Source organism: Staurois parvus, unplaced genomic scaffold (assembly GCF_062004578.1).
Source record: "Staurois parvus isolate SC_StPar_1 unplaced genomic scaffold, SC_StPar_1.0 ptg000283l, whole genome shotgun sequence".
NCBI classification, from domain to species: Eukaryota; Metazoa; Chordata; class Amphibia; order Anura; family Ranidae; genus Staurois; species Staurois parvus.
The window spans coordinates 6,746,704-6,762,098 of NW_028318079.1; the positions used below are offsets into that span (position 1 = coordinate 6,746,704).

The following is a 15,395-nucleotide window of genomic DNA, read 5'->3' on the forward strand; positions in this document are numbered from 1 at the left end:
GACAATCCATTGATCCTCATTGCTGCAGATGGGGTATGCCAACCTGGTAAGGCTCCTGGCTGACGCTCTGAGGCCTCTACCAAATTGTCTGAAAGTTCTTTCTCAAAGGGCCAATTTGTCTTACTGCTTCATAGTTACTGGCTTTAAAGGCGTGGGAGACACGGGCATCTCTAAATCTGTGATTAATATTCTTATTTCTGGTACTTATATAGTGCCATCAATTTATGTAGCACTTTACACATATATTGGGCATTCACATCAGTCCCTAACCCTCATGGGGCGTACAATCTAAGGTCCCTAACCCTCATGGGGCGTACAATCTAAGGGCCCTAACTCACATTCTAGGGACAATTTAGACAGGAGCCAATTAGACTACCAGCATGTCTTTGGAGTGTGGGAGGAAAACAACACAGGCACAGGGAGAACATGCAAATTCAAGGCAGGTGGTGCTGTGGTTGAGATTCAAACCAACATCCCGAGTACTGCCAGGCAGAAGTGCTCATCATTTAGCCACTGTGCTGCCCCAGCCTATGATGCTGAAAGCTAGGAAGGTTACTTCCTACATGGTCCATCATCGGACATAGAAGGTATACTTCACTTGGTGTGAGTCTTAGGGCTTCCACCCTAGGAGTTTCATTGTGGGCTGAATACAATGAGTAAATATTTTATATGGAGAGGTATACTGGATCCTACTATAAAGTCCACCGGTCTAAACAGTTCATCAATAAAGTCAGACTGGTAAGGGAAGGAGGGGGAACAGCCTGTAAGTGTTTTCAAAAAGGTATTGGACAACAGACAGCAGAATCAGTGGGAGCACCCTCCGAGTAAAGCTGGACTCTGTGAGCAAAGTGAGATAAGAGCAGGGCGCCATCTAAGTGCAGCATTAATCGTAGCAATTTTATTTGCAAGATAACAATTAGAAATTCACTAGAGTACAGAACATAAAAAGCATGTCACCCATGATATGGTCCGAAGGGATCCTGGGAGCCCTGGAGGGCAAGAGGAGTCCTGGCGTCTGCTGGTAGCTGGAACTGGATCTCCTGAAGCGGCCGGCCGCCATGCATTGGTCTTATTTATTTAATAAAATTGCTAGCACAATTTTACGCTATGGTATCCTCTATTCTTTTTTGAGAATGTATGCTGCTTGCCCATGCAGTACAGTTAAGGGAGATTCAAAGAAAAGGATGACAAAGGGGTCTGCCCTACAAGCCTTGTTGACCATACTGGAGATAGGTACTCAATAATACAGAATGAGGTTACATCTCTGTGCGATACAGGAGCACTGTCCAGACTTTATTAGAATCAGAGAACCAGTACTTTTTGCACGTATTGGGACACCACTGTGGAATTATAGGACTGGTTTCATTTGAAGAACTGCACTTTACTAAAGGGCACATTACATAATATTTTTCAGGAGTCATTTCATATTTATGGTCATGTGACATGCACGGTTAGGTTTTCTATGAATTTGTTTTGCGTTTTCTTTATTTACACATTTTAATTGCAGCAGTCACCAAGGTAGTTACATAGTTAGTCTGGCTGAAAAAAAGACAAAAGTCCATCCAGTTCAACCATTAACCACATGCCGCCCAGCCACTGTAGAAATACGGTGGCAGGGCGGCACGGCTGGGCAAAACCACGTTTTAAAACGCGTGTTTTTAAAACAGGTAGGGGGCGCGTGTGAAGCGCGCCCCCGCCCTACCTGTCCCGCCGATCACGGCCGCGGATGTCAGTCGCCGGGTCACAGCCAGTCGTTACCGGCTATGTCCTGCCGATTAGCGGCAATCACTGACAGAGAGCACAGCTGCAGTAGCTGTGCTTTCTGTCAGTTCCCTGACAGCTCCTGACACGCTGATCGGGACAGAAGAGTTTATCTGTCCGGATCAGTGTGTCTCCATGCAGTACACACCCCCGCCCCCTAGTAAAACACACCCCCGCCCCCTAGTAAAACACTCCCCTCACACAGTTAACCCTTTCAGTGAATAATAGTCAACCCCTTCCTGCCCAGTGCCATTAGTACAGTGTCAGTGGTTTTTTTTTTTGCACTGATCACTGTATTGGTGTCACTGGGGATGTCAGTGACCCCAAGTCAGTTCCCCCCAGTGTCAGAATGTCCGCCGTAGTCCCGCAGTCCCGCCATAAGTCACTGATCGCCGCCATAAGTCGCTGATCGCCGCCATTATTAGTATAAAAAAAAACTAAAAATCCCAGTATCTTTCCCGCCATTTGTAAACTCTATAACTTTCACGTAAACCAATTAATTTACACGTATTGGGTTTTTTTCTAGCAAAGACATGTCGCAGAATGCATTTTGGCAGAAATTTATGACTAAATTAGATTTTTTAATTTTTTTTTACTGGACATGTTTTATAGCAAAAAGTCCAAAATATTTTTTTTTTCCTCAAAATTGTCAGCCTTTTTTTTTTATAGCGCAAAAAATAAAAAACGCACAGGCAATCAAATACCACCGAAAGAAAGCTCAATTTGTGGGGAAAAAAAGGAGGTTTATTTCATTTATGTACCGTATTGCATGACCGCGCAATTGTCCGTTAAACTAGCGCAGCGCTGTATAGCAAAAAAATGGCGTAAACTGCAGTATCTATACCATAGTTTGTAGACGCTATAACTTCCACACAAAGCAATCAATATACACTTATTGGGATTTTTTTTACCAAAAACATGGAGCAGAATACATTTTGGCCTAAATTTATGACTAACTTTGAGTTTACTATATATTTTTTATAGCTGAAAGTAAAAAATATTGTTTTTCTTCAAAATTTTTGGTATTTTTTTGTTTATAGCGTGAAAAATAAAAAGCGCACAAGTGATCAAATACCACTGAAAGAAAGCTCTATTTGTGTGAAAAAATGGACGTAAATTTCGTTTGGGTGCAGCATTGCATGACCGCGCAATTATCAGTTGAATTAGTGCAGCGCCGAGTAGCAAAAAGAGGCCTGGTCATTAAGGGGGGTAAATCCTCAGGAGGGCAAGTGGTTAAAAAAAAAAAGTTATAATCCTACACCCACAGTTGATCCAGAGGAAGGCAAAAAAAAAAAACAGCTAATCATGTTCCAATTTGCTCCTGCAGGGAAATAAATACCTTCCTGATCCCCCGAGAGGCAATCGGATATTCTCTGGATCAACTTTACCTGTAAATGTTATATCCAGTTATATTCTGTGTATCCAAGAAAGAATCCAGAACTTTTTAAAGCAAAGATACACATTTATATTGACTTGACACTTGTTTTCCTGAGCGCAGAGACATTTCTTTTTATTCTTTTCATCAAACAACTGTTGCAGCCTCTTATGATGCCAGCTTTGCGTTTATGGTCCTTCGAGAAATGCTTTGCGCTGCAAGCTGTCCCTATTTCCCTGTTTTGGGTCTGTTACCATTGGTTCGTTGTGTTGCACACCCCTCATTTGGTTTGCCGTTGGATGTTCCACAGGTGAGCCATTTCTGATGTCCCTCAATGGGTAAGAAGGTAAATAGAATTTTTTGTATTCACTGTAAAATCTTTTTTTTTTTGCGGGGGTCCATTTAGAGAACACAGTTCCCACCCCTTTGTGTTTATGGTCATGTTTTTAGTACAGCTTTGCTACAAAAAGAGGCATGTTGATAGCAGGAGGGATTATCCTGGACAGGCCTACAACAAGAGTTTAGCAAAGCATTCATTGAAAGACGGGATTTCTTGCTTCTTGTGGAAGCCTACACAGCTTAAAATGGCTCTAAAGCAGTGGTTCTCAACCTTCCTAATTCCTTGACCCTTTAATACAGTTCCTCATGTTGTGGTGACCCCCATCCATAAAATTATTTACCCAGTAATTATGTATTCATGAAGTGTCGTTTTACCTCCAATACTGCTGCTTTCTACACAGTAGCTGCTTTCTACACAGTAGCTGCTTTCAACACAGTAGCTGCTTTCAACGCAGTAGCTGCTTTCTACAGAGTAGCTGCTTTCTACACAGTAGCTGCTCTTTACACATCGGAAATGTGTTTTCCCAGATGGTCTTAGGCGACCCCTGTGAAAGGGTCGTTCGACCCCCAAAGGGGTCACGACCCACAGGTTGAGAACCACTGCTCTAAAGGCTCAAGGTGTTTTACTTTCATTTGCTCTACAGTAAAACAACCTTCTGTGTGCAGGGGGGCCACCTCAGCCCCCCAAAACCTTATCTGAGCCCCTCCGATTAACGGACGTTTGCAACAGCCTCTGCTGTTTGGGGACTCTTCCTCCTCATTGGCTGAGACAGCAGCGGGAGCCCATTGACTCCCGCTGCTGTCAGTCACACCCAGTGAGCCAATGAGGAGAGAAGGGAAAGTGCCTTACGGACTCATAGAGCAGTGGCTCAGGGATGTGCGCGCAGCGGTGACCCCAGGATGAGAGGCTTGAGCGGGAGGAGGCAGGAGTGCCGGTAGGGAGCCAAAAAAAAGAGAATCGGGGCTGCTCTGTGCAAAATCACTGAGCAAAGCAGGTAAGTATGACATATTTGTCATACAAAAAAACTTTAGTTTCACTTTAATCCTGGTGAGATCACTACAAAGCAGTGTTTAAATCTGGGCAAATTAAATTTGTTTGTATATAGCCAGCATCACTAAATGGTGGACCGTGGTCTGGATGTGGACCTAACCACTGTTATATCCGGACCTGATCACGCCAGCAGAGCGGACAGCAGGAGACAGAACATTTCTGGAGCCAGTGTGGAATAACAGCACAGAATTGAACAGAGTGCAGGTGTGGGAGCTGTCATCACATTTCTGGATCGGATGCGGGAAGCACAATACAGCAGTGAATAGAGACCGAGAGTTGCCGGGGTTAACTTTTTAAGTTAACCAGTGGCTGATTGAAAGCAGGGCAGTGCTAGCAGCCAATCACTTGCTATGGGGAGAGATATGTAAAATCCCTCACAGTTGTGGGGGGGTGTGAAGGGGGCACAGTTCTGCTGGGGGTTATGAGAAGGGGAAGAAGACAGTAGTGTGGGGCAGAGATGTGAAGGGGGCAGAGGACAGTAGTGTGGGGCAGAGATGTGAAGGGGGCAGAGGACAGTAGTGTGGAGCAGAGATATGAATGGGGAAGAGGACAGTAGTGTGGGGGAGAGATGTGAAGGGGGCAGAGGACAGTAGTGTGGGGGAGAGATGTGAAGGGGGCAGAGGACAGTAGTGTGGGGGAGAGATATGAAGGGAGCAGAGGACAGTAGTGTGGGGGAAAGATGTGAAGGGGGCAGAGGACAGTAGTGTGGGGGAGAGATGTGAAGGGGGCAGAGGACAGTAGTGTGGGGCAGAGATGTGAAGGGGGCAGAGGACAGTAGTGTGGGGCAGAGATGTGAAGGGGGCAGAGGACAGTAGTGTGGGGGAGAGATGTGAAGGGGGCAGAGGACAGTAGTGTGGGGCAGAGATGTGAAGGGGGCAGAGGACAGTAGTGTGGGGGAGAGATGTGAAGGGGGCAGAGGACAGTAGTGTGGGGCAGAGATGTGAAGGGGGCAGAGGACAGTAGTGTGGGGCAGAGATGTGAAGGGGGCAGAGGACAGTAGTGTGGGGGAGAGATGTGAAGGGAGCAGAGGACAGTAGTGTGGGGCAGAGATGTGAATGGAGCAGAGGACAGTAATCTGGGGGAGAGATGTGAATGGGGCAGAGGACAGTAGTGTGGGGGAGAGATGTGAATGGGGCAGAGGACAGTAGTGTGGGGCAGAGATGTGAAGGGGGCAGAGGACAGTAGTGTGGGGCAGAGATGTGAAGGGGGCAGAGGACAGTAGTGTGGGGCGGAGGTGATGATTTTAAGGGGGGGTTAGGATTGCTGAAACAAATGGGGATGTACTGTAAAGGAGTTTGTGGGGGTGACGTGCAGGGGGCCTGAGAACACTACTGTGAAGGTGAAACTGATGTGAAGTTGGGGACTGTGTCGTGTAGGAAGTGGGAGGCTGAGGACGCTGTAGTTTTGGCATTGTGATATACAGTAGGAGAGGGCTGAAAAAAATGCGGTTCAGGCCTCTGTTGCAAGAAAATGTTACTGGTTGGACCTCCATGAGTTTTCATTCAGTACCTCTGGTATATAGAGTTATGTAGAACCAGCTTCACAGATGTGGAATATACTACCCGCCTCTGCATAACATACCTTTCTCTTTCTCTACAGATAAGTTAGCCACTAAGTTGGCTGACACGTTAACACAACCTATGAATTTTGGAATGGATGACTGAGCAGAGAGAAGAAAGGTGAAGAATACTCGCCCTGGAAACATTAATACAGACTGTGCTGTGTAATGTAAAGAACTATTTTAACCGCTTCCATACCGGGCACTTTTACCCCCTTCCCCTTCCTTTTGGGTACAGTGTTGTATGACCGTGCAATTGTCATTCAAAGTGTGAGAGCGCTGAAACCTGAAAAATGGCCTGGGCAGGAAGGGGGTAAAAGTGCCCGGTATTGAAGAGGTTAACTAGTGCTCTGCTGGACACTGATAGAAGACTGGTATATACTGCTGATGAGAAAAGGTATTTAACAGTTTATATTTACTTAAATATTTACATTTCCATGTTATGTGTACTGTGGGAGACCAGATATAGTGAATGCAGGGTCCGGGGAGACCAGATATAGTGAATGCAGGGTCCAAGGAGACCGGATATAGTGACTGCAGGGTCCGAGGAGACCAGATATAGTGAATGCAGGGTCCGGGGAGAGCAGATATAGTGAATGCAGGGTCTGGGGAGACCAGATATAGTGAATGCAGGGTCCAGGGAGACCAGATATAGTGAATGCAGGGTCCGGGGAGAGCAGATATAGTGAATGCAGGGTCCAGGGAGACCGGATATAGTGAATGCAGGGTCCAGGGAGACCAGAAATAGTGAATGCAGGGTCCGGGGAGACCAGATATAGTGACTGCAGGGTCCGGGGAGAGCAGATATAGTGAATGCAGGGTCCGGGGAGACCAGATATAGTGAATGCAGGGTCGGGAGAGACCAGAAATAGTGAATGCAGGGTCCAGGGAGACCAGATATAGTGAATGCAGGGTCCGGGGAGACCAGATATAGTGAATGCAGGGTCCGGGAGACCAGATATAGTGAATGCAGGATCCGGGGACACCAGATATAGTGAATGCAGGGTCTGGGGAGACCAGATATAGTGAATGCAGGGTCCGGGGAGACCAGATATAGTGAATGCAGGGTCCGGGGAGACCAGATATAGTGAATGCAGGGTCCAGGGTTTAGTAAGACTTTAAGGTGCGGCTCACTCACATATATGGTCCATATAGTATGAAGCAGAGACTCTATTTTTCAAGAATGACATATTGTTTATGCATTGTGTAAACAGGTTTTTACACTATTCATTTGGGGTTCATTTTTTTTTATTATTGTTATTAATTTTTTATTTCTTTTATGGTCTTGTTGCTTCAGTGAGAACAAGAACACATTTAGTTTGTGGGGGTTTGTTTTTGTCTTTCCATGTTGCCCTAATAAGAACATTATTTCTTTCTCCTTCTTGGCTTTTATACTTCTTAGTTGAGCATTATATGTCCTTTTTGGCTCCAATAACAGTGCATTAGTGTATTTGCACTTTTATATATTTACTTTTAACACATTTTAAGGAATCTTTGTATTTTCTGTATTGTCTAGTTTTTAGCCCTTAATACTTAATAGACCAGTGCCGCGCAACACAAACGTGTCTTATAGCATATGCAATTTAGAACATATGTGCAATCCTCATAATAAAGTGCCTGTGCAATTTTCCATATAACTTCTTATAAAGTGCATATAAACATCACAGTGCATTACATAAACAATGTGTTCATCTTGTGACATATAAATCCCATGTGGTAATTAAAAGTCCTTATAATATGTGCAGGGGCGGACTGACAACTCATGGGCCCCCGGGCAATAGGGGATCATGGGGCCCGTGTCCTTGCCCAAACTCAAAAAAGCCTATGAAAAAGGTACCAGGGGCATCTCATGGAGCCCCCTACTGACCCCGGGCCCTCGGGCAGTGCCATTTCCAAATTGTCAGTCTGCCCCTGAATATGTGTACATTCTTCCTAACAAGATCACTCAGTTCTTATAAAAAACCGCGCATCCTCCTGCCATGTAAAGAATCACCCTTATGTGTTTCTCCTCCACCAACACACATATGTACTCTCACCTTCTTACTTTGATCTGTAGATATTAGGTCAAAGAGTTTCCCTTTTAACCCGGGTAGGTATCATTTTTTTATTACTCCACCTCCAATCTCCTCCACACTCTAGTCCAGGATGGTCCTCCTATTCCTTATCCAGCATATCCTCTTAAAATGCATAAAAAAAGCCCATCATAGTGTATCACTTGTATCAATCAACATTTATTAAAAGGTAAGTGCGCTCACATAAAAAGTGCCCAACTGGGACACTGCAGTTGAATAGCTTCCACAATATCACAACCAAAGTTCTAAGGTGACTCACAAAATGGCGGCTCGCAAACATCCGGTCGTGCAGCTTGACGTCATAAGCCCACCCTACGCGTTACGTCACAACACGTGACTTCATCAGAGGCTGGGAAAAATTTGCAGCACTGAAATGTAAAAAATGCATTAGAACATACATATCTTTAGCAAACTAAATGTCATCCATTTAGGATTTGGATCTACTTAAATAATTTCTTTAAAATGTCTTAAAATTAAAAAAAAAAAAAGTTAAACTTCAGTTTATGAAAATAACTTAAAATAAATAAATAAATAAAACTGAACAAAACCTTATAGCTTGACTGTAAGTTGGAAGCTCCTTCAATAAATATTGTTGCATCTTTCTCCAGCCAAGACATTCAAAGTTCATTTTTAAAACTCTCTAATTATTTGATCAGGTTAAATTGTGCGATTTCCTTATTCAACCCAGAAAATTAATAGCACATTTTCCATATGTCTTTGTATGTGTTTCTAATTTATGAACAATTCTTTAATTAAATGTTTTTATTATTTTACATAGGCTTACAAAGAGTTCTGAAGTATTCTTTGGAAGAGACTCATATTTACATATATTAAAAACACATAGCGTATGATGGAGTCATTCAAATCTTATCTTGTATGGAAATGATGTTCCTTCCTTGGAAAAAAAGACCAAAGGCCTCATGCACATAGGCGTTAAAAACACCACTTTTAGGAGCGTTTGACTTTTTTTTTCCTGCCGCTAAACATCCCTCAATGTTGGCCTATGCTTCCATGCACACATAGGCATGTATAGGTGTTTAGAGGTAGGGGTGTTTAGAGCCAGCACGTTCAGGAACAGGAGCACTTTGGCAGAAAAAACTATTGACAAACTAAATGCATTTACAAAAATGTGGCTTTAGGCGCATTTTTGACGTTGCTTTTCTTTTTTCCAAAGAACACGTCTCCATTGCTCTAGAGTCCAGTGGTGGTGTGCTTTACACCATGGTATCCGACACTTTGCATTGCACTTGGTGATATAAGGCTTGGATGCAGCTGCTCGGCCATGGAAACCCATTCCATGAAGCTCTCTACGCGCTGTTGTTGTGCTAATCTGAAGGTCACACCAAGTTTGGAGGTCTTTAGCTATTGACTCTGCAGACAGTTGGCGATTTCTGCGCCCTGTGCGGTTTAGCATGCGCTGACCCCGCTCTGTCATGTTACGTGGCCTACCACTTGGTGGCAGAGTTGTTGATGTTCCCAGTTGCTTCCACCTAGAGATAGGTGGTCATGGGATGACGGTGAGACCTCTCCTAGAGATGGGTGGTCATGGGATGACGGTGAAACCTCTCCTAGAGATGGGTGGCCATGGGATGACGGTGAGACCTCTCCTAGAGATGGGTGGTCTTGGGATGACGGTGAGACCTCTCCTAGAGATAGGTGGTCTTGGGATGACGGTGAGACCTCTCCTAGAGTTAGGTGGTCATGGGATGATGGTGAGACCTCTCCTAGAGTTAGGTGGTCTTGGGATGATGGTGAGACATCTCCTAGAGCTAGGTGGTCTTGGGATGACGGTGAGACCTCTCCTAGAGCTAGGTGGTCTTGGCATGACGGTGAGACCTCTCCTAGACATAGATGGTCATGGGATGATGGTGAGACCTCTCCTAAAGATAGGTGGTCTTGGTATGACGGTGAGACCTCTCCTAGAGTTAGGTGGTCTTGGGATGACGGTGAGACATCTCCTAGAGCTAGGTGGTCTTGGGATGACGGTGAGACCTCTCCTAGAGCTAGGTGGTCATGGGATGTTGGTGAGACCTCTCCTAGAGATAGGTGGTCATGGGATGACGGTGAGACCTCTCCTAGAGTTGGGAGGTCATGGGATGACGGTGAGACCTCTCCTAGAGATAGGTGGTCATGGGATGACAGTGAGACCTCTCCTAGAGATAGGTGGTCATGGGATGACGGTGAGACCTCTCCTAGAGATAGGTGGTCTTGGGATGACGGTGAGACCTCTCCTTGAGATAGGTGGTCATGGGATGACGGTGAGACCTCTCCTAGAGATAGGTGGTCTTGGGATGACGGTGAGAGCTCTCCTAGAGTTAGGTGGTCTTGGGATGACGGTGAGACCTCTCCTAGAGTTAGGTGGTCTTGGGATGACGGTGAGACCTCTCCTAGAGATAGGTGGTCATGGGATGACGGTGAGACCTCTCCTAGAGATAGGTGGTCTTGGGATGACGATGAGACCTCTCCTAGACATAGGTGGTCATGGGATGACGGTGAGACCTGTCCTAGAACTAGGTGGTCTTGGGATGACAGTGGGACCTCTCCTAGAGATAGGTGGTCATGGGATGACGGTAAGACCTGTCCTAGAACTAGGTGGTCTTGGGATGATGGTGGGACCTCTCCTAGACATAGATGGTCATGGGATGATGGTGAGACCTCTCCTAAAGATAGGTGGTCTTGGGGTAACAGTGAGTGTAAATCCATGTGGGGCACCGGTCTGAGCACAGTGGAGCACTTGTCACTTTAATACGCAGTTCACAATCAAGAACTTAGCATGCTTGCACCCTAATTTCACATATTGGGACTGCATACTTAATACAACCAGTTTAATTAGATGTTTATTGTTTATTACTTATGATTATTGATTATTTTTGAGTGTCATCAATGTTTTATTGTTTACACAACTTATGCGCGGTCCACATGGTATTTATTATTGCTGTTAACAATTAATTGCACCCCTGCACATCTGCTAAAGTGCAGTGCGTTTCTGGCAGGTCGTTCCCCACACACAGAGATCCTAGGCTAAGCTCTACTGTACAGGGACTGCAAGAGCTTGATACCAAGTCATATTCAGGAATGTATTCTGCTTGCATTAAAAAAATATGTTTAATAATCTGTTGATGAATACAGAACTTCATCCAGTTACTTATTATATCTCCCTGGAGTTATGTGCTTACAAACCATATTCCACAAGAGGGCAGTACAGGACAGATTATAATCTGTCATAATTATGAAGTTCTATTTGAAGCACCCATCATGATTATTTTCAGAAGCTCTCAGGCTCATTCACACCACATGCAGAGAGTCGCACCCTTGTTTTCTGTGTGCCCTATTCATACGACATGCAGAGAGTCACACACTTGTTTTCTGTGTGCCCTATTCACGCCACATGCAGAGAGTCGCACCCTTGTTTTCTGTGTGCCCTATTCATACGACATGCAGAGAGTCACACACTTGTTTTCTGTGTGCCCTATTCACACCACATGCAGAGAGTCGCACCCTTGTTTTCTGTGTGCCCTATTCACACCACATGCAGAGAGTCACACACTTGTTTTCTGTGTGCCCTATTCACACCACATGCAGAGAGTCGCACACTTGTTTTCTGTGTGCCCTATTCACACCACATGCAGAGAGTCACACACTTGTTTTCTGTGTGCCCTATTCACACCACATGCAGAGTCCCACACTTGTTTTCTGTGTGCCCTATTCACACCACATGCAGAGGGTCACACACTCGTTATCTGCGTGCCCTATTCACACCACCTGCAGAGACTCCCACACTTGTTTTCTGTGTGCCCTATTCACACCACATGCAGAGTCCCACACTTTTTTTCTGTGTGTCCTATTCACACCACGTGCAGAGAGTCGCACGCTTGTTTTCTGCATGTCCTATTCACACCACATGCAGAGTCCCACACTTGTTTTCTGTGTGCCCTATTCACACCACATGCAGAGTCGCACACTTGTTTTCTGCGTGTCCTATTCACACCACATGCAGAGTCGCGCACTTGTTTTCTGTGTGCCTTATTTAAACCACATGCAGAGTCACACACTTGTTTTCTGTGTGCCCTATTCACACCACATGCAGAGTCGCACGCTTGTTTTCTGCGTGTCCTATTCACACCACATGCAGAGTCGCGCACTTGTTTTCTGTGTGCCTTATTTACACCACATGCAGAGTCACACACTTGTTTTCTGTGTGCCCTATTCACACCACATGCAGAGACTCCCACACTTGTTTTCTGTGTGCCCTATTCACACCACATGCAGAGTTGCGCACTTGTTTTCTGTGTGCCCTATTCACACCACATGCAGAGTCGCGCCCTTGTTTTCTGTGTGCCCTATTCACACCACATGCAGAGTCACACCCTTGTTTTCTGTGTGCCCTATTCACACCACATGCAGAGTCCCACACTTGTTTTCTGTGTGCTCTATTCACACCACATGCAGAGTCCCACCCTTGTTTTCTGTGTGCTCTATTCACACCACATGCAGAGTCCCACACTTGTTTTCTGTGTGCCCTATTCACACCAAAATAGTATGGAGCGTGCAGACCAATGCAGCATGTTTACATTTTTCTGCACTGCACCTGAGTTCACCTGAAGTCTTCCACTTTGGTGTATACAAAATGCAGTAAAGGACAATTCAATAGTATGCAAAAAATAATAAATTCACCTATTTGTGCACTTATTATTTTTTTGCATGTGCGCCTGTAAAGCATTTCAACTACAGTTATTGGATCACAGGCACAATGCTCTGGTTCCTGCTAGTGATGGGCCGAACCCCCCCCCCCCTATTCATTTCACGGCCGTACAAATGGTCAACCACAAACTTCGAACCGGGACAGTTCATTAAGCAGTATCTTACCGCATGTACTATGGCATTACTGCCATAAGATATGACATGAGTTATATTATTAAGTCACGCAGTATTTAAGTAGTGAAGACATTCTTTAATGTTTCAGCTGTTAGTGGCGTTCCCCGCTGTCCCTGCTGACAGCTGAATGTAAAAAGAATTGCCGGCAATTACATTTTTTTTTAAATGGCGTTGGGCCCCTCTGCCATTCACACCAAGCCCTTCAGGTCTGGTATGGATTTTGAGGGGAACCACCCCCCCCCCACACCAAAAGTTTTATTTAAATGGCATGGGATCTCCTTGCCATTCATACCAAGCCCTTCAGGTCTGGTATGGATTTTGAATGAACACCCCCCCCCCAACCAAACTTTTTTTTAAATGCCGTGGGGTTCGCCCCAAAATCCATAACAGACCCTTATCCGAGCATGCAGCCTGGTAGGTCAGGAAAGGGGGGGGAAGGGCGAGCGAGCGCCATCCCCCCTCCTGAACCATACCAGGCCACGTGCTCTCAACATGGGGGGTGCTTTGGGGCAGTGGGGGCTCCCCTCCAAAGCACTTTGTCCCCACGGTAGTTGTGGGGGTCTGTGAATGGCAGGCTTATCAGAATCTGGAAGCCCCCTTTAACAACCAGGTCCTGCCCCCCCCCCCCCATGTGAACGAGTAAAAAAACAAAGTGTAGTGTAAAAAATTACAGAAGACAAGTCCATTATTAAAATCAAAAATTTAAAAAATGTCCCCCAAAGTAGATCCAACGTCATTCAGGAGGTTTGCCGTCACCACCGACCAGCTGCACTGGCCTGACAGTTCTTAAATATTGTGATGACATCACAAGGGGGCGGAGTTACCCACACCTGCTTGTGACATCATTATGCGCTGTGATTGGCCAAAGCATTGCACCTGCTTTGGCCATTCACAATGCACTGTCAGAGCGCAGTGCGTTGTGGGGCGCGGCGGGCAAATAGCTCGCTGAACGCCCTTGCCGTTCGTGTTTCGCTGAACACACAAACGGCCAACTCAAACATCAAGCCGAACCCTAGTTCTTGCAGACTCTATGGAACTTCAGCTATGGACCTGGAGGAAGCATTACTATTATTATTATTATTATACAGTATTTATAAAGCGCCAATAGTTTGCTCAGCGCTGTACATTACAAAGGGGGACAGAACATGTGACAGAATAATGCCAATACAATACAATACATGAGGGGTTCGAGGGCCCTGCTCTTTCGAGCTTACAATCTAGAAGGGATGGGATAGTGGTACAGGAGGAGATAGCTGTGGGGGATGGAGTGGTAGGAAGAGTGGAGGAGGTCAGCAAGTTAGCAGGGGGTGAGGTAGGCTTCCCTGAAGAGATGGGTTTTCAGGGTGCGCCTAAAGGAGAGGAGAGTAGGTGATAATCTGATGGGTTGGGGCAGGGAGTTCCAGAGGATGGGTGACACCCTGGAGAAGTCCTGGAGGCGGGCATGGGAGGAGGAGACCAGGGAACTAGAGAGAAGGAGGTCTTGTGAGGAGCGGAGTGTGCGTGCTGGGCGGTACTTGGATATTAGGTCAGTGATGTAGTTCGGGGCAGTATGGTGGACAGCTTTGTACGTCAGTGTTAGGATTTTAAATTTGATCCGTTGCACAATCGGAAGCCAGTGGAGGGATTGGCAGAGGGGGGTGGCGGAAATGGAGCGGTTGGAAAGGTGAATGAGTCTGGCAGCCGTATTCAGGATGGACTGAAGCGGGGATAGCCAGCGGCGAGGCAGGCCAGTAAGGAGGGAGTTGCAGTAATCGAGTCGTGATATGATGAGGGAGTGGATGAGCTGTTTAGTGGTTTCTGGGGTTAGGAACGTGCGGATTTTGGTGATGTTGCGGAGGTGGAGTCTGCATGAGTTTGTTAAAGATTGGACTTGGGGCTGGAAGGATAGGTTGGAGTCCAGAATGACACCAAGTACTCTGGCCTGCAGAGCGGGTTTGATATTGGCGTTGATCGCTTCTCGGCCTTTTGGCTAAGATCAAGTGTAGTATCTGTTCTTATCAGTGTCCAGTGGGGGTGCTCCCGACCATTCTAGCTTTGCGGGGATGGTTGTTGTATAGTACCCTCACTGGTATGATGGGGGTCCGGAAGGCTAGTACCGGAGGGACAGAAACCGGGGAGCGCCACGAGTATAAGCTGGGGCCCCGGGAGTAATTCCTCTGAGAAGACTGGAAAGACCCAGTACCTCCTGATTTGGACGGATCTACCTTGGTCTGGCCTGGGGCTGGGGACGCAAAAAGTCCGCAAACTCAGTGCCCCCTGAGTAGTCGCCTCAGGGGTGTCACTAGTAACACTTGGGTGTGGGACCCCACGGTGTGAAGATGACACATGGCCACTGTTTTTCACTTCTTTTTGCACAGCGCCTTA

At 46.1% G+C, this 15,395-nt stretch overlaps 1 pseudogene; it reads left to right on the top strand.

Annotated features, from left to right (window-relative positions):
* Positions 1 to 14,980: 14,980 nt before the first annotated feature.
* On the top strand, positions 14,981 to 15,096 carry LOC149458580 (U2 spliceosomal RNA; annotated as a pseudogene).
* Positions 15,097 to 15,395: the final 299 nt, after the last annotated feature.